A 20,882-nucleotide genomic window follows, 5' to 3' on the forward strand; every position below is an offset into this window, starting at 1 on the left:
AGTGTTGAAAAGTAGATTCCGGTGTTTGGACCGGTCATCTGGTTTGCTGCTTTACCACCCTGCAAAAGTAGTGATGATCGTCCAGGCTTGCTGCATGTTACACAACATAGCCCTATACCAACCAGCCTATGTGGAGGAGGATCATGCAGCAGTCGTGCAGGAAGCCCAACCTACCACACCTCGGGTAGTGAGGGGTACGCAGAGGGGGAATCTGGTGCGTACAGACATCATCAGGCACTACTTTTCTGGTAAGCACATGTGCCCTCTATTCCTACATGTACCTTTGCTGGAAGTGAACTCACCTACATTACATTTATCACTAACATCTTTTTGCCCCCACATTTAGCCCAATAGACACAGTCCAAGGGTACAGTTGGTGGTGCAGACCTATCCCTTGCTGTAAAAAACCTTGTAAGTATATTAACAACATGTATGTGATTTTTGTGCAATCAACTATGGCTCACCTGTTGTTGTGGAACTACATGGGCCAGCATGCCCTGACACACTGTAAGCATAACAGCTCAAAACATGACTGCCACAGCTTGCTGAAATATGTAGTTCCACAACCTCGGACGGGCCAGAATTGAGACAACAGCATCTTCCACCAATACCTTGCCCATATATCATTACATTATGGAACAGATCACACAACAAATGTTTGAAGAATAACACACAGACAAAATGGTATGCTTGTGACATTTTTACTACAGTATATTATGTCATACATAACCTGCATTTGTCAGTCGCAAACAATAGAAATGTGTATTAATGTAACAAAAATTCAAGCATAGTACATGCATTATCAATTAAATTTATGTTAAATAATTATTTTTTCCCTCCATCAGGCCGCGCACTACCACCTCTTGACCCTGCGCACACGCCACCCCGGGTCCTAATACTCCAACGGGGTGGGGAAGTTGGTGAGCCACTTACTGGTGTGCTAGATACACTACTAATTGTAGATGTAGTTGCACCTATGACACCTGACACCTCCATTTGATGGATTTGTGCCTGCATAGCGATCAACGCATTGGTCTGAGCAGTACACGATTGACTAATTGAATGAATACTTTGTGCAAGGCTGCCAATATGGATATTCTGCTCCCTTACAGCAGAACTAAGTTCAGCAAGACGGGTGTCTATGCTATTTGCCATACGCACCTGAGTGCCTACACCAACCCGTACACTCCTAGACAATTTTCTCAACTGTAGAAAGGTGTCACGCATGTACCCCTTAATTTTGCCCATTTCCAGACTTTGGGAGGCCATAAATTCTAGTTGTTTGTCCTTCAAATGTACCAAGGAGGTAGCTACTTGGGCAGCAGAAGCAGCTGTAGGGGGAGTATTTCTGGGTGGGGGTGGGTTTGGAGTCACCCCACTTGGTGGAAGATCCCTCTGTGATGATGTGTTTATTTCCTCCTCAGCCGCAAACTGGTTCCAGAATTATCTCTATGTCATCCACCGGCATATCAGAGGATTCTGTGGATTGTTGTCCTAGTTGTACAGTACCTGTGGATACAGAGGAAGAGGAAGTACAGATGCATATATGGTCCTTTCTGATGTCAGTACTGTTTTGGAAAGGGTCTGAGATGGTAGACGCCCATACCTAGGGGTACTATGTACTTACAAATGGACCCCGATCCTGCATGAAACATTGACAATAATCATCATTGACATGGCTAGGCCACATTACATTCATGTCCGTTGCAATGCAGCAGCTGGAGATGACTGTAATGTGATTTTATTATTTGATGTGACATGGGTGTGTGTACTGTATGTGTAATGGCCTGTGGTTTGAACATTTACCTGCTTCCACAGATGCAGCACCATTGGAGCTTCTTTTCTTGGATGCTTGATCACTTCGGGACGGACAATCTGTGAAAGGAAAGATCGGCAGACTTTATGTACCGAGCAATGGAGATGCTTTTGTGCAAAATCATCAAATAAATTACAATAATGGACAAATTTACCTTTGGTTTAGGGCTATATTATTTACTATTCATATTTTTACATTGATGTTTTGCACCTGTAGTCAGGCAAAAGAATTAAAACACTGCTTGACACATTACAACTGTTGGCAAATCTGTGGTATGTAGGCGTGACTGCTAAACCACCAGTACACCAATGTTTTTGGGCCACATACATATGCAGCTGCTAGAAAAAATGTTACAGTGTGGAACAATAGATGTGCAGTTGTGGAACTACAAGGCCCAGCATTCTGATCATTTTTAAAGTAGGTGTAAACTATTGCCATTGACAGACCTTGCTGGGCTATGTAGTTCCACAGCACCACAATAATTAGTATAACAATACAAAATAACATTGCAGTTTAAATACATTGGCATGTATGTTTCATATTGCATGTGGTGACACTTACCAGCTCGGGGTGGGCTTGCCGGCCTATCGGTATCCGCAATGTGCATCCCAGGCAGGACCTCAGGGGGGATAATTCTTTGGAGCTTCACCTCATATGATGTGTAGGATATTGTGGTGGGGCTTCCTCCGCCAGTCTTGGTGGCCTCCTCCATCTCCATGGCCATTTTCTTTTTCAGCTGCCGCTTGATGTCGTTAAACCGCTTTTTAATGTTTTTCATTAGCCTCTTGCGGTGACTGACAGCGTTGACCGCCTGGGTGATGTCCTTCCACATACCACGTTTACGATGTGAGGTGGTCTTGTGCTGGTTTTTCCCCAGTAAGCGGTCATACAGGGGTATGATGGCACGGACAAGTGCCACATTCTCCTCATAACTGAATCGGACCTTTCTCCCACTTTTGGTGCTCCCAGCTTCACCCTCCTCCTCATCCTCTATATCTTCCACATGCATGTCAAAATCCTCCTCCATGCCAGTGTCTTCCTCCTCCTCCTCCTCCTCCTCACCTCCATCTACCTCCATCTCGGACATGTGGCCCTCCTGCAGCTGCTGTGGGGTATGGGCAAGGTCCTGGCTACAGGATGGGGATGCCAGTGGATCCTCCACCTCCTCCTGCTGGGCCTGGTCCGCCAGGGCCTGGTCTGGAGCTGCCCTTGCAGTGGCCATGGTGGCTGCCACACTGCTGCCACTCCCTGTAATGGAGGTCGACCTCACCAGTCCTCTGCTGCCTCTCCCACTGGCTCCTCTTGCCTGGCTGCTGCCACTGCTCCCTCTGCCACTGGCCCCTCATCCTCTGGTCACACTGCCACTGCTCCCTCTGCCACTGCTCCCTCTGCCACTGCTCCCTCTGCCACTCCTCACTCTGCCACCAACACCTCTTCCTCTTCTCACACTGCCACTGCTCCTCTCCATGCTCCTTACTTCCTATCAAAGAGTGAAATGGCGCCAATGCCCCTATATATAGGGGGTGTGATGCATAATGGAGGGGACCTAGGTGGGCCAATAGGTTAGGGGGTTATTTGGCATGTGCAGACAGTCTTGTAAATCGCACTCCGGTTGGTCTAAAATTCGCACATGACCGGCGCAAGAAATCACACTTTTTAGTGACATAATTTCACATCAATTCGCCGCAAATCGCACTACATCGCACTTTTTAGCATCTAATGCGCATCCCATTAAATATGCAAATTAAGACTAAAAAATGCGATTTCTGAAAGTGCGAAGAGCGGCGATGTGGAGTGCGAAAAATATATGCGCTTTTCTCTCAGCCCATAGAATGTCACCCAAAATGTTGTGTGTTAAGTATATGTGTGGGTGGCATATTAAATAAGTTTGATAAAGCATATATATTCAACCTCTGTGCACTGGCTTAGTTGCTTATATCTATGATTAATCTCACAATTTCACACGAAAAATATATTTATTTGAGTAGAAACAATATAAATAGTTATATAAAGATTTGGCACAGATGGCAGGATTATGGTTATATGCCAGCAGGTGTTATCACTAATTAAATAAAATAGTAAAGAGTGCAATATGATTATAACAAGCTATGTGTTCAGTGTAGTATATCACAAGCTGTGTACACATGGCAGCGGGATGCAGTTTAAATCCCGGCGTTCAAAATTCCGACGCCGGAATCCCAAAAGCCGAAATCCCGACACTTTCTCCCCCCGTGGGTGTCCACGACACCCTCGGAGGGAGAATAAATTAGTGTGCCGAGCGTAGCGAGTCACCGGGCCCCCTGCGTGGGGAGCGCAGCGAGCCCGCAAGGGGGAACGATCCACGTCCCCCCCACGTCCCCCCCATGGATTTCGGCGTTCGGGATTCCGGCGTCGGGATTTTGAACGCCGGGATCCTGACCGCCGGCTTTTCATGCCGAATCCCATGGCAGCGATATATCGCCGAGCGATATATCACTCGGCGATATTTAGCTCTGAATCCCGTTTGCATCAGCGACCAGAGATGGTCGCTTATGAAAAAGAAACTGCCGTGGGAGCCTGGCAGTAGAAATCAGCTGGTCGCAGGAGCATATTTCCGTGACCAGTGATCTCTACGGGGGAAAAAACGTAAGTGCGCACCCGGCGATATATCGCCCGTGAACACTCCCATCGCGGGCAATATGGTCGCTCAGCGACCATATTGCCCGCGATATTAGCAAAAATCTCCCCCGTGTGTACACACCATAAGTCTTCTTATGAGAGAGACCCGAACAGCAGCTGAGAAAGGGGGGAGGGACGCGAAGGGAGGAGGTAGCAGCAGCACAAGGGAATCCTTCTGCCGCTGACCTCCTGCTCAGCGCCGGGGGAAGCCGCTGGTCTTGCGAGTGCACACGGGAGCGCGCAGAGAGTGCACACGGGAGCGCGCAGCTGGCGATTTGGAGCAGCACTCCAAATCACTGGCAATATAGTTGCTCAGCGACCATATTTCCAGCGATTTCAGCAAATATCGCCCCCTTGTGTACACATCTTGAGATGGTAAATTTTATATGGCATTCAAATGCAATATAGTTATGTTGATTCCAAGCGACATATTGCTTTTAAAACTAAAAAAAAAAAAAAAAAAAAAAAAAAACGAATTAAAAAGAAAGCTAGCAGGTGCAGGATATGAAGATATACTGAATATATACCGGGGCAGTAAGGACGGTGTAATGGTGAGCATTACTGCCTTACAGCACTGAGGTCATGGGTTCAATACCCACCATGGCCCTAACGGTGTGGACTTTGTATATTCTCCCTGTGCTTGCGTGGGTTTCCTCTGGGCACTCCGGTTTCCTCCCACAATCCAAAAATATACTGGTAGGTTAATTGGCTCCCAACAAATTAACCCTAAAATATCTGTGTGTGCGTGTACATGTGATGTGATAGGGAACATAGGCTGACGTGAATGTGCAAATATTCTCTGTAAACGCTGCGGAATATGTATGCGCTATATAAGAAACTGTTAATAAATAAATATATAAGACACTTGCTGGAGATGTTGGCAGATGCAGGATAAGCATATATAATAGAGTTACTTGTAAGTGCAGGAAATCAGAATAACTGGAAATAACTATATACAGGACACAGAGAATAACTGGAGATAGCACTTAAAACAGAGCAGAGGCACTCCGGTTATTCAGACCTGATCGCATGGCTGCTACTTTGCAGAGCCCTGCGATCAGGTATACGCCACACAGTCAGAGTGAAATCCTGTGATAAGCCTACAAAAATGTTGATCCTTGAAGTGACAGCGAAACGCGTTGGTGTGTTTCCAGGGACCTGTCTGTGATTTACCAACATCACCCTGCTTAATTATCTGGACTTGCACTTTATCCCCACCTTGGGAATTATCCCTTAAGCACCATTGCACTTTCTCGAGAGGATCCCTATTCCATCTTGGGCCTCACTGACTGGGACATCTCCAGAGAACCATGAAGTTTCTCACTATTGTAGCACCATTTCCTTCATCAATTACAGCCGCATTTTAGAGAGGATCCCCAAAGCCACCAAGTCCCTCTACAGGACTGGGACACCTCCAGCAGCAAATAAAGGAATACAATTGGACTCCACATCATCTTTCCCAAAAGTGCCGGGACTTTCTGAGTGACCAGAGCAGGTTATTCATGCACAGACAGGTCTATATGCTATTATTAAATTTTTAATCACCGTTATGTGTTTTTACTTGCTATTTTTATAATAAATGTGTTGTATAATATAATTTGATTGCATCATTGAAAGAGCGCTGCACACCCCCCTCTTTTTCTTTGTGGTTTTCAAAACAGAAGGTTTGACAGGTCAATCAAAGAAAGTAGTTCCTTTGTTGGGCACACTTTTGTAGTAGTGATGATATGTTATAAAACTTAACTTTTCTTACACTCATTAGGTAAAATAATGTTCAAGCAGGAACAAAAAAACTCCAACATATACATTTGCTGGAATATAGGAACTCTATATTAAAGAGGTTGCTATTATTTGATACAGTAATGATTATTAGTATCAGTTGTTATGCAAATCACTTAACGATGGATACAGCAAAATAAAATATAAGTAAGGACAGTAAACATATCAATAACCACTATCAGTAACAGATATTTGTATAAAAATATGTAATCGTAGTTCTGGGGTCCCGCAGCTTTCATATGTTACATTTAACTCTCTCTGCACATGTTCCATCAGTCTCACCTGCAGGGCACATGGGGGTTATTTTGGTTCACTCTTTCTGACAAATTCCTTCTTAGATGGACAAAACCATGTGCACTGCAGGGGGGCAGATGTAACATGTGCAGAGATAATTAGATTTGGGTGAGTTATTTTGTTTCTGTGCAGGGTAAATACTGGCTGCTTTATTTTTACACTGCAATATAGATCTCACTTTGAAGTAAAACCCCACCCAAATCTAATTCTCTCTGCACAAGTTACATCTGCCCCACCTGCAGTGCACATGGTTTTGTCCATCTAAGAAGGATTTTGTCAGAAAGAGTGAACTAGAATAAGGCCCATGGTTTTATCCATTAAAGAAAAAGTTTGCTTTTACATAACAACTTGGATCACCCCTCAAATTGGTTAGGGCCTGCTCTGTGCACATTGAAGAATAGCATATGGGAAAGATACCATTGTTTTAAGGAGGAGTAAGTAATGCTGGTGGGAGTAGGAGTAATCATTAATACAGGCTTCTGCAGCAGAGATGGGATGCTGTCAGTAGGTCGACTGAATAGGTTGACCACTATGGGTTGGCAGGACATAGGTTGATATGGTCACATATAATAGGTCAACATGAAAAAGATTGACATGAGTTTTTAAAAAGATTTTCCCCAGAAAGGGTGATGTTTCATACGTTACCATCCAAGTGGATATAGAGGGAGAATATAATAGTGTGCCGAGTATAGCGAGGTACCGTGCCCAAAGCATGGTGAGCGAACGCGGTACACTTGTACAGTGTCCATGTCAACGTTTGTCGACATAGGCACCTAAAAACCATTATAAAACGAATGACCTTTTTCATGTCGAAATATTGCTTGTGACGACATTTTGACCTTGTTGGCCTAAGCCAGGTTGACCTTTTTTACTGTGTTGATCTATGGCCTGTCGACCAATAGTGGTCGACCTAATATCAACCCTATGACCCATACCTGCAGCAGTGGCGTAACTATAAATTTTGCTCCCCCCTGCCAAAAAGTTTTTGGCGCCCCAATCCCCCCCCGGGCTCCTCTCCAGGTTGTTTCCCCGGCATGTGAACGGAGAAGCTGAAGCAGGATAGAGGAAGCACACCCATCCTGCACACAGTAGCCAATAGCCGGATCTGTGTACAGTCTATTGAATCAGTAGGGGGATTTGTCATCTCTGCCATGGCCGCACCCGCGCTGTGGCTGACTCGCCTCCTGTACTCAGCCAGTGGGCAGCGGCGGACAGCAGCATGTCAGTGCATCGAGCGGCTGCCGGCGCCCAAACAGACCCCGCTGCTGCTTGCTCCCCCAAGCGGCAGCTGGGGCTGCCTTACAGTAGTTACGCCACTGAGTCCTGCAGAGCTATAGGTGGAGAGATACAGGCTGCTGCAGTGATACAGGAAGGGGAGGGGGGAGGCACAAACTGCTGTAAAGGCACTGGCTGTGTGACACCCTGGAAATGAGGGTGCCCCTTTTACCTGCCCCACAGGAGGGTTACTAAGCAGCCAAATTGTAGCAGGGCCTCAAAGGGTTAACCCTGCAACTGCAGAAGGGCGCGAAAGGAGCAGAGAGGAGATGCCCTATGATTGGAGGGCCAGAGGGCGCAAAGCCAGAGGGGTGTGATTGGTCCCCAGCGCACCAAACGGTGGTAATCAGGCCGGAGGTGGACAGAGAGAACTGACCTGCGAGAGAGACCCGGCAAGTGGTGGCGTGTCGAGCGGGACTCGGGAGAAGACTAGGCGGAGAAGCTCACTCACCCCCAGTGACCTGCAGCGTCAGACCCGGCTGGAAGACAGAGGCGCGCTGCAGAGAACAGGATCTGGCTGAAATCCCCTTCACCCGGCAGTGCGGCGGTGTCCACGCGCCGCTGAGAGGGAGACCCGCACACGTCAGGACAGCGGGACCCGGCATCTCCTCCGACACCCGGCGGTGAGTGACAGCCCAGCCGCCCGAGAGACCCGGCGCGAGGGAGCCTGGCCGACCATCACCTCGCACCTGCCTATGGAGAAGCCGGCGGCTGCAGAGGTGATTGACAGCGGCAAGAGAGGAGACGTGGCACGCAGAAGAAGCTGAGCAGGACCCGGCAGGAGAAGACCCGGCTAGCATGAGTAACAGAGTGTGTGGGCGCGGGAGGAGAGAGAGAGAGCTGCCTCAACCCCCGGCCGGAGACCCGGTGCAGACTACCGCTGCCCCATTCAGGTACCCGCACCCTGACAGCCTGCTGCCTCTGTCCCCCCTCTAACGAGGGGGTAGTTCACTACAGGGACCCCTGCCAACGCCCTCTCACCAAGTCCTTTAAGAGCCCCTTTAAGCACAGACAGAGCCCCTGTGCCACCGTGGACTTTCCTCCCTCACTGCCTAAAGGGGGATTGAATGAGACTGTTCCCTGCCGCTCCGGTGACAGCCCGTGTGGAGAGGCAGGCTAGGCTCTTCGGAGTGTTAGGACAACCCCATGTACACACCCTAAGGAGTTCTCCAGATACAGCTACCCCATACACACCAGTTCTGGACACTAATTGCCCTTCACAGACACCCTCAGCCCCTGCGCTGCTAAATAGAGATCTTCACCAGACAGAGTGCAGCCATTTCCTCCAAAGGAAACAGCGCCATCTTGTGGCGTAAACTTGGTAGTGTTACTACCTGCTGATCTATAAGGAAGAGCACAGTTTTTTTTTAGCCGGGACATCGCCCAACCCAACGTTTGCCCTTCCGACCGTTGAGGACTGTTCTAAGTCTCACAAATACTGCGCAGTGAAGAATAGAGGCCTCTAGTGAACTGTAAACCCTCGTGCACAGGTCTGTCTTAGAGACAGTATTCAGGATAGGAACTGGGTACCCAGTAGCATAGTACTCTTTACAATACCGTGTTATGGTGTTGCATGATCTTGCACTGTGAAGGTAATAATTCATTAATGTCGTATAGTTTAATGTAATTGCTAATTACTTTACATTTGTACAAAGTGATTCTATTCTGTTATATTATTATTGCATACCCTCCAACATGATCCATTCCATTAGGTACAAAATGCTCTATTCCTGGATTTCCCTGCCAGTGGCAGTTACAGAGGTGAGGCTGCAGCACAGTCCAAAATTCAAAGAGGGGGGGGGTCACATCAACTGTCAGTGAGTCCAGGATAGTGATGTTTGAAGTGTCAGTAGGTGTGGCTCCCCTTTTTGAATAGTGGACAGTGGTGCAGTCCCACCTCTGTAACTGGCACTGGCAGGGAAGTCCAGAAACAGAGCATTTTGTACCTAATGGAATGGGTCATGTTGGAGGGTATGTTATTGTGATTCTATTGTATTACGGTGCACCCCTTTCAGTGTTATCTATGCCTTAGGTAGCACTGCCTGCTACCCGACCTCAAGTACCTTATTTAATCTCGAATAAATTCCGTTGCACCGTCTCTTTGGCCTGTTTCTTGTCCTGTGTCCAGCAAGACGAGACGAAGAAGAGAAGCACAGAGTGCAAGGTAACAGGATTACTGGCCGACCTTTCCGGTGTACCACAGCTGCCTGCCATGCCTTCTCCCCTTGACTTTTTATATCAAAAGCAGCAAACAGTTCTTAATAGATAAACTTTAATTATGCTACACTGCACTCAATTATACACAACTAAATCCACAAAGCACATAGATAGCACCTGAAATATGTGTGGTATACAACAGGACAGAAAGTTCACATGATAAAGCACAGCATGACATTTATGATTCTTATGACATTTCTGTATATGAATCCAATTCTGCAATCCGAACAGAGCACTTCTGTTGCCTAGGAAACGTGCAAGTCACAAGCTCTCAACTCAATCTACAAATGCACGAAACTCTGAAGTAGGCTACTGTCTGCCTTCTCTGTCAGATAGAACAAACAGCATATTAAACAGCTTCTCTTAAACAGAAATCTCCAAAAAGTAGTAGTGTTCAAATAATCCTGTATAATGATATGTTAAATATGTCCACCAGCAATAAAAATAGTTCAAACTCATGGACTAGGATTTCCTATTTTTTTAAAGATCTTCTTTTCATGCACAGTTAAGCCATATTATATTATCCGTGTTCTGGAAAGAAGAAATGGGTGGATATTGAGAGCAATTTCGTTGTGAACCATAGGGTGGAGTTTCTTCAGTAGCTTTTATCATATATGAGACTGGCTTCAGTGCACCTAGTTCTTTGTGTTAAAGCAGGCATGGCCAAACTGTCCAGCTGTTGTGAAACTACACATCCCAGCATCCCTTGCCATAGTTTAAGCAATCCCTTGTAGCAAAACTTTGGCAAGGCATGATGGGACTTATAAATGTGCTCTATATCCATAAAGAGATGTAGGTGATAACCTGCGCACTGCGTTACATTGTAACCTCTGTTGTGGGCCGCGCAGCTGTATCTCAAGGCTGTTCACCCTGACAAATTTAACAAATAATCGTGGAGGGGGATTCAGCACACAACTCCCTTATAGCACCTAGATGGGTGCAGTTCTAACTATAGTCCCTTATTTTCGGATGAAGATGTGAATGATAATGGCAAAAACCGGTTGATAAATAATAGTAACAAATATATGCAGTGTTTTAGTCAGGAATGGGTTTACTAATTCATAAGAAACATAAAAAGTACAATTAAAAGTGACACAATAATGCTGCTTTCACATTGCCTAAACGTTTGAGACCCGGTATTTTGAAATGGTATTTAAAACGGTATATTACCATTTTAAACCCCTTTCACATAAATACCGGGACTCAAGCAGGTTTGCAGTGTGAAAGCAGGAAAGACAGTAGCTATAAGACAGCGTCGTGCATATGTAATGAGCCGCTCATTACATATGCACATATGTAATGAGCGCAGTGCATATGAATGAGCTGCTCATTACATATGCGCATATTTAATGCACTCTCATAGCTACTGCACGATTGGAACACCTCCTAATGACCGGCAGCAGCAGAGTGTCAGTCAGAGTTGGTCGGCGGGTGGCTAAAATGCTGAGATCCGTGTCGGGGCGGGTGCCTCCCTCCTCAGGAAGCCGGGGTGGGTGCCTTCCCCTTCCCTCCTCCAAGGACAAGAGCGAGCCCATCACCGCCCCCTCTCCTCCCTCCGCTGCGCTTCAGTGCCGCTGTCTTCCTCAATGTCCCCCGACTGTGCCCCAAGCAGAGGCGGACCGATCAGCTCAGAGCTCTCCTTTGTAACCTAGATCAGCTCTGCACACAGTCAGGTAGAGCAGGCTGTGCTCTACCTTGCTGAGGAGCCGGCCTGGAAATGCAGGGAGGAGGCTGATTCGCTGTCACCGCACACATAGGAGAGAGTCAGGAGAGCAGGCAGCACTGCAGTGAACATTGGCAGTCCTGACTTAACGGTACGTGACATCCAACAAAGGTATTACTTAAACAGCAGAAGGGGACCATGGCTGGCACAGGGGAATAGGGGCATGGCTGACACAGGGGGAAGGGGACATGGCTGACACAGGGGGAAGTGGACATGGCTGACATAGGGGGACATGGCTGACACAAGGGGACATGGCTGACGCAGTGGGAAGGGGTACATGGCTGATACATTAGAATGGGGGACATGGCTGACACAGGGGGGAAGGGATGGCATAATATGGAATAGTCATTACGGAATGTGGCATAATGTGTAATGGGCATCACGTGTGTCAAATAATGTGTAATGGGCATCACCGTGTAAGGCCTAACCTGTAATGGGCATCACAGCGTGAGGCGCAAAATGTAATGGGCATCACATTGTGAGGTGCAACATGTAATGGGCATCACAGTGTTTGGTATAACGTGTAAAGGGCATTATGTTGTGTGGCATAATGTGTAATGGGTATTATGGCATGTTGTATACTATGTAATGGGTGTGTGACGTGTAATAGGCATTATGGTGTACATTTTTAGCGGACACTGTCCCTACTGTCGATATTTTACAAAACTTTGTAAAGCACTGGCATAATGTGTAATGGGCATTACAGTGTGTGGCTTTATGTGGAATGGGCATTATGGTGTGTGGCATGATCTGTAATGGGCAATACTGTGCATGGCATTATGTGTAATGGGCATTACAGTGTGCGGAATTATGTGTAATGGGCATTACAGTGTAAATTTTTGCAGTGCGCCTTAGGTGCGCATTGTCCCTTTTTCTTGTATGTGTGGGGGGGAATGATTAATTCTGAAGTGCATATACATAACTCACCTTCTATTTATTTTGCATTGATGCCCAATAGACATTGATAAACACGCTCAATAGGCTGTTATGAACACACCCAGTAGGTGGTGATGGACACATCCAGTAGGTGATGGACACGCCCCTCCAATGGTGAACCCCCTAAGAAAATGGGCTGCGCACACCTATGGTCGCTACATTGCGAATTCACAATGGTGACCAATGTTTTATACTTGAGCATGCTCAGAAACGCTCATGCGCATGTGCAGGCCTTCACTGTGGGTGCAATCTGAGACTTAGTCTTCGTGGCACTCATAGCATGGAGGTGGGTAGGGGGTGTTTGCATGTGAACGCCCTGCGTTTCCTGGACGTACCCACAAAAATGTTGGGCCCAGGAAAACACTGGGCATCCCCATGCGAATGGGGCTGCTACCGGCCTTTGTGGGTGGGTAGCTGACATCACTTTTCAAAAGTGTGGGGGAGCTTCACAAGGAATGGACTGAGACTGGAGTTAGTGCATAAAGAACCGCCACACACAGATGGATCCTGGACATGGGCTTCAAATGTCGTATTCCTCTTGTCAAGCCACTTCTGAACAACAAACAATGTCAGAAGCATCTAGCACTGCCAAAAGTACCAAAACCTGATTCAATGGCCATGAGATGACTGTACTGGATTGGACAGCAAACTCACCTGACCTGAATCCCCTAGAGAATCTATGGGGCATTGCCAAGAGAAGGAAAAGAGCTGATGGCTGCAATTGAAGCACCCTGGTCTTCCATAACACCTCAGCAGTGCCACAGGCAGTAATTCATGCAAAAGGGGCCCAAACCAAGTACTGAGTACATATGTATGATTATACTTTTCAGTGGGTCAACATTTTTGTATTCAAATTCTTTTCTTTTTCTTGATTTCATGTAAAATTCACATTTTTTAATTTAAGAGGTATTCTGGTTGATTCGTTTGGATTCAAATTCGCACCCTTGTGAGTGAACCTGATCCCGCCTTGCGAATGGTGGTACGCCAGCCCACCATTCGCAAGGCGCATACGTTCGCACTGGCTGCAAATGAATGTATTACATAAACATCCATTTGCAGCCTGCGGGGTAACACCCACATCATTCGATGGTCTGGGTCAGACATGGGACATACCCGGAGTCAGGGGCAGTGTAACTGGGTAACCTCTGGACCGCAACGTCCTGCGGTCAGTCCGGAGGTTGGGCAGGGGCCGTGTACAGCCTCCGCTGCTGTCTGTGGTACTATGCAGACAGCAGAAGAGGCTGGGAGGAGGTGAATGGATGCCTGTGTATGGCATCCATTCACCTCATGGACAGAGGCTGGGGGTGCACGGAGGATGGGGGCACCCAGCAGCTTTCCTGGGTGCTGGACTTGCCCCCAGAATGTCAGTTGGCGTTGCGGGGGTCCTGGCTGGTGGGTTTCTTGGTGCTTGGAGATTATGTCTCCAAGTGCCAGCTCAAGGCCGGCGCTTGGAGGTGTAAAAGGGAACAACTACTGGGTCACATCCAGGTCCAAAAACCCGGGTGCGACCTGTTGTAAAAGTGGTACAAGCCTGTATTAGTCTAAATCAGGGGTCCTCAAACTTTTTTGCTCTGGGACCCCATCAGACATTAAGCATAATTACAGGACCCCAGCAAGTTACTGTAGAACACAGGTCTTCAACCTGTGGCCCTCCAGATGTTGTGGAACTACGTGTCTCAGCATGCCCTGAGGTTTTTTAGCATGCTCTTATAGGAAAAAATGTGGCAATGCATGTTGGAACATGTAGTTTCACAACATCTGGAGGGCCACAGGTTGAAGACCCATGCTGTAGAAGGTTATGACGTCACATGTGTAGGCAGCAGAGAGCACATGCATGGCAGCACTGTGGAGGCACAAAATGATGTGAGGAGTCTAATATAACAGATAATTCAACAGATGTTTCCGACTCCTTGAATCACTGACTGAGATTAGAAAAGTCATTAGCCTGAAGGTCACAACATGGAGTCGCGACCCCATGTTGAGCAGGTGAGGAACCACTCTGGGGCCAGGACCCACAGTCTGAGAACCTCTGGTCTAAATAACTACTCAGGAAAATAATTATCCTGAAAATGTCATTTTTTTGATGCCTCATACCTTCATATGTTTACAAATAAAAGTGTCTCCGTTTTAGTGATTAAAAATCACTATATGGTCACTGTATTTGAACAATAAATTAGCGCAGCAGCTAATTCTCCCTTTATGCAGCCCATCAGCTCCATTCACTCCTGCAGTTAGAAACACCCGTTAACATTAAAAGTACCTATTGTTTGCATTATGGTGGGAAATGACAAGCCACTGAGACTGAGGAAAGAAGTACCAGCAGTACATCACAGCACATAAAATGAGACCTTCTGCACAACTTACCATACATTTCAATGATACAAAATGTTGGTGATGGCATCTAAATGTGTCATTATTATTAGACAGTTGATGGTAATGTAAACGGTTATTGAATCACATTGTAATGTCAGCTTCATTTCACATATATCATGTCCCCACCCACCCTCCCTAAACTCCTCTCAAACTTAATTCACATCTCTGCTCCCCGCTGAATAACAATAGGTCTGTGGTTACACCTCAATGAGCATTTTATATATAAATTACCACAAAGCTGGGTACAATCCCTGGGAATCAGTGAGTAGAGATGACAGAGCGATGAATGGGGTGACGTCAGCCTCTCCCCCACTCTGCTTCTCTCTGGTAACTGCTCCCTAAGTATACACTCATTCTGCCAAATCATCACATCCCCCTATTCAGAAGCCATGGGATGAGATCATTTGGCTCAAAGAGGAAGGACACACACCACATGCAATTAGAGGAAGTGGGATATGGAAGAAGAAAAAAATATGATTGAATTCACTATAATAAAAAGGAAATTAATGTCAACACAACCTTTTCTATAAAGTTTGGTATTTCGCGCAACTGCACTGTAGGCGCATCCGCTGGCACAGACCTGGAAGGTTATTCTGGTTAACACGCAAAGCTGCAAAATTCACATATATGTACCGCCCGCCACCTGCATGAACGATTGCCCTCGCCAGGGCTTGCAACAGAAATCTTGGGGCCCGGTACACTCATATATCTGGGGGCCCAATACCCCGCCCCCTTGAACAGAACATTTTAGTACACTTCATATTGAACGGGTTTTTTTTGTTACAAAAGAAACAATTCATATTCACTAATACCGGAGGGGGGTTCCAGGCAAGTACCCTTACAGGAATCCAGACGGGTGCCTTTATAAGCCATTGCTAGGCACTGCACTGCCGCAGCCATGCTTACAGCCCCTGAGACCATCAGAACCTTGGGGCCCCTCACAAGCTTGGGGCCCAGTACAGGTGTCCCCTTTGACCCCCCCCCCCCTGTCGCCTGCCCTGGCCCTCGCTTGCACGCCAAATATCCACGCATGCATGCAAATGGATGTTTAGCATACAATCGAATGACTGTGCAAGCGCTCTCAGATCTTAGACACCACTCTGGTGTCTTAGATCTGCGGGATCCCTGTATGCAGTGGCGTAGCCAGGGCTCCGCAGATCTAAGGGTGGCGAGGGGATCCGGTGCCAAGGGGGCGCAGGGTCATGATGCAGCCGGAGTCAGGATGAATGTGGGGGGCTGTGAAAGCTCTCCGGCCACTGCTGCGCCTGTTAGCGTAGAGCAGCAGTGACGTATCAAAAAGAGCTTCTGTCGATACTGAAGTCCCTGCACCTTCCTCTCTGTGGTGCCCAGCCCCTCCCCCTCATCAACTCTGCACAGGACCAGGAGAACAGCATGAGCAAGTGCCTAGCTAAATCTTACTAGTGGATTTCTGCTCGCATCCCAGGAGGGGTGCGAGCAGATATCTGACAAAACTATGGGCCAGATGCACTAAGCTTCAAAAGTTATAAAATGGAGAGTGATAAACAACCAACCAATCAGCTCCTGTGTGATATTTTTCAAACAGTCTGTGACAAGGCAGGTAGGAGCGATTGACTGGCTGTTTATCACTCTCAATTTTATCACTTTTGAAACTTAGTGCATCTGGCCCTTTATGTACAATGCTGTTTTGTGCCCTAGGGCAGTGCAAACGGCATCACGCCAGGGCAGTTTAGTTGGAGAATGGTGAACTTGTACTAAACACCCGCGAGTAAAGGCATTCTCCAACATAATAGCGCTCTGATTTGAATAGACCCGGGAGCTCCCTTCCAGTGCTATTCACAGTGCTCTAAATGACATCAACCCATTTGTATCTCATTCCCCGTACTCTCTCTTCTGTCCCCGTAAAGGGTATAGTGACAATGGCGATGGCGATGGTGGGACTTTCAAGATTTTGCTATGCCCACAAAGTACTAGTTCTGTTACGCCCCTGCTGTTAGATTGTAAAAGACTTAAATTTGTTATGTACTATAAGATGAAACTACTGTATATAAATTGACTGTGGAAATATGCATACCCTCCAACATGACCCATTCCATTCGGTACACAATGCTCTGTTCCTGGACTTCCCTGGTAATGTATGATTGCCAGCACTTGTGTGGAACTAGGTAATTGACGAGAAGGGTGTTTCAACACAGGTGATGACAATCATACATTACCAGGAACGTCCAGGAACAGAGCATTGTATACCGAATGGAATGGGTCATGTTGGAGGGTATGAATATGTGGAATGAGTAGTTACTACAGTATATACAGATGTGTCCTGTTTCACCTGATGGTGCTTGAAATTTGCTTCTATGGGAAAACCGCAACTGCAAATGGATCGCAGACTCATGCGGCATAGCACTCCCTCACAGGCCCGCCATCAGCGCTGCCAGGGCCCGGCTTAAAGGGGTGATGGCATCCGGGGGATGGGAGACCCAGTCTGGGAGAGAGAGAAGACAGGCTGGTGCTGAAGCTGCTTCTCTTTCCCACTCAGCACACAGCACTGAGCAGCATGTGCTGAGCGGTGGTGAGAGGCTGTGCTGCAGCGGCAGCCTGTCCTCTACTACCATTGCCCATCTCCCTACAGTGGTGGGAGCAGAGGCGTAACTAGAACTTTGTGGGCCCCATAGCAAAATTTATAATGGGGCCCCCCACAATGTCCCTTACACATTATACGACACACGCAATGCCCATTACACATTATGTGACACACCGTAATGCCTCTTGGACAATATGCGACACACCGCAATGCCCCTTACATATAATGTGACACACCACAATGCCCCTTACACATTATGTGACAACCCGTAATGCCCCTTAAACAATATGCAACACATCGCAATGCCCCTTAAACAATATGTGACACACCACAATGCCCATTACATATTATACCATATGCATTAATGCCCAACAAACAAGATGCCACATGCTGTAATGCCTGTTATATATGGGATGCGGTCAGCATCCTGGCAGTCAGTATGTTGGGATTCAGCATCCTGACTGCTGTGAAAATACCTGGCCCGAAGTAAAAATACAAATGGGGGGTGGACTATTGCACAGCAAGCCCCAATGAGTAACCCCAGTACATAAGCCCAATACTTAGACTGCACTCGGCACAACATCATCTTAGCAGTGACACTTCCTGCAGACCCCGCCGGTGCTGGCTCCCCCAAGCCCGCTGTGTGGTCTGCAGGACAATATAGCCATTTTAATGTTTGCTGCAATGTGGCATGCTGCGTCGGCCTGTGACTATTTGTAACTGGTCATCTCTCGATTATTTTTTTTTTTTTTCCATCAATAAATTTTTATTGGTGCAGAAAGTTTATATGGGGTACAAAAGAAAAGAGGGAACATTAAAAAAGGGGGGGGGGGGGACATGGATAGCAAACGAAAATAACCCGTAATACGTCACTGCGCAGAGTGACCAATTGGTACAGCATAGGCTTAAACAATGTAAAACTAGGTAACATACAGTAATTCCGACGCACAGAAATGATCTAACGTGCAGTACTATCTAGAGCCCCGTTTTGGTGGCTCCTAACAGTCATACGAGGTGGAGGGAGCAGGCCTGTGGCATTGGGCTTGGGGTGGGGAGGCGTCGGGAGGTTCATTCATACTGAACTGTGGTGAGCGTGGGGTGGGCTCCGGAAGGGAGGAGTCTGGCACCTTCTCCTTCTGTGGTGTACTTGTGCCAAGGAAGCCAACGAGGGTGTGTGGGGGGGGGGGGATATGGGTGAGAGAGGTAAGGCATTGGTTTCCATAAGGTAATGGTGGTTAGTTTTCAGAATAACCTTGAGGAGGGATGGGGGGGAGGATTGTTTCCATTGCTGAGCCAGATTAGCACATGCAGCGATGAGAATGTGCCCAAGGACATATGTTTTCTGTGTTGGGACATCCTGGGGGTATATGTGAAACAAAGCGATACTTGGAGAGGGAGTGACAGCAATCTGGAGGACCGTAGAGATCAAGATAAAGACCCCCCTCCAGTACTCCTGGAGTTTTGGGCAGGAACCAAAAAATCTGAGGCGTGGTGGGATCTGAGGAGAAGGTTATATAGTTTGGAGTAGTAGTCTGCGAATTGATTAGCTATATCTTTGGGGTTGCTAAATTTATCTTTGTTGGGGGAAATGATATATTTAATTCTATTCCTGGCTTGTTGAGTGCGTAATTTACGGGCAAGCATTCTGCCTGACCTATTACTAGAGAGTTAAAATTTGTGGCAAAGTCTATTCAGGGCAGACTGGGTGCGAGCCAAGAGGAGCTTTTGAAGTTGGCCACGGACATCAGCCAGTTCTTTCTTCAAAAGGTTGGATGGGGCTGTTTTATTTGGGATTCTAGGGCAGACAATTTGGACTCTAAGGCCCTCTGAGTTGCAATGGCTCTCTCGATTAATTTCTAATGGTACAATCATCGCCTGTGAATAGTCACAGCCAGGTGCAGCATGCCAGATGGCACCTAACATTAACATTGTACAGGTCAGATAAAGCACATAAAAATTAAAAAAATATGAAAACTAAATAAAACATTGTACATTTATTATTTTAATATAATCATATAACTGATTCTGCTGCTGCAACATGTTCAAGTACAGTAATCAAGCTCAACAGCCAGCAGGACTCTCTTCTTCCTCACTCTCCCAGGCACTCGGCTGGCAGCGCGGGCGGATGACCTCCCGTTCTGTTCCAGAGCCTGTCCAACAGGCTCCGAGCATCTCACTCCTGCTTCACTCTCCACCCGGCTTCTCCCTCACTGAGCAGCATTATGCCATTACCAGCCTGGCTTCTCCCTCACTGTGCAACCCCCTGTGACCCCTCACACTTTCAGCGATGGCCACAGCGGCTCACTAATAAAATAATAAAATCACAGGTTGGTGCAGGGGATTGCTTGCTGTCCATGCCCCCCCCCCCCCCCCCCCCCCCCCCCCCCCCAGCCTCCATAGCAGCTGCACCCCCTGCACCCTCTGTAGTTCCGCCACTGGGTGGGAGGGTGTGCAGGCCCAGGCTCCTCCATCAGTCCTGGGCCTGGTAAAAAGTACTCGCTCCCCCCTCTCAACGGCCCGGTTTTGCATGCTGAAGACAAGGCGAGAGGGGACTGGAGGGACACAGGGCATGGAGCTTCTGGAGGGACATGGGTGGTGAACTGCTGAAATGACAGAGGCAGAGATTTTTATTAGGACACTACTGTGGGCATTATATGCATAATCGGCACTACTACTGCATACTTGCCTACTTTTGAAAACTAGATTCAGGGAGATTATAGTTGTAGCAGACTTTTGCACAGCGTCCCATTGAGGGGGCGTGTCATGCTCCACTCAAAAGGGTGTCTAGTTCCATATGTGGAGAGATTGTGAAAAAAGATTGTGAACATAGCATCTAGAAGCGTGGGTGTGTATTGCTACTGTAAATCTGAGAAGAATGTTTTATTATGACATATCCAAATTTAGATGAGCCTCATAGCAGTTAGTAAGAACTACTATAATATCTAAAGTCTTGGAATATGGTGCTGATGATTCAATGTAAATGTATCTATCTTTCATTCCTTTTTTCCCCAAAAATGTAACAGTGTAATGTGGGCTATGTGACATGAGGGAGATTGCTAGACTAATGAGGGAGAGAGGGAGCTTGCTGCTATTTCAGGGAGTCTGTCACACCAGGGGGCTTAGTCGACAAGACTGAGACCTCTGGTGGGGACCTGGACCGGTACCTGAACCGGGGAGGTTGGAGAGGACCCTTGCGCATGGAGTGCGCGACAGTGCACCCAGAGCCAATAAGCAGTCAGAGGTAAAATACA

At 47.2% G+C, this 20,882-nt stretch overlaps 1 long non-coding RNA gene across 1 annotated transcript; it reads left to right on the top strand.

Moving 5' to 3' along the window:
• Positions 1 to 1,009, top strand: LOC146072489 (uncharacterized). Its single transcript, XR_014473152.1, has 3 exons — positions 1 to 248; positions 347 to 411; positions 846 to 1,009. It is a non-coding gene; the product is annotated as an uncharacterized LOC146072489 (long non-coding RNA).
• Positions 1,010 to 20,882: the final 19,873 nt, after the last annotated feature.

This window comes from Crinia signifera, chromosome 4 (genome assembly GCF_055691185.1).
Source record: "Crinia signifera chromosome 4, ASM5569118v1, whole genome shotgun sequence".
Lineage (NCBI taxonomy): Eukaryota > Metazoa > Chordata > Amphibia > Anura > Myobatrachidae > Crinia > Crinia signifera.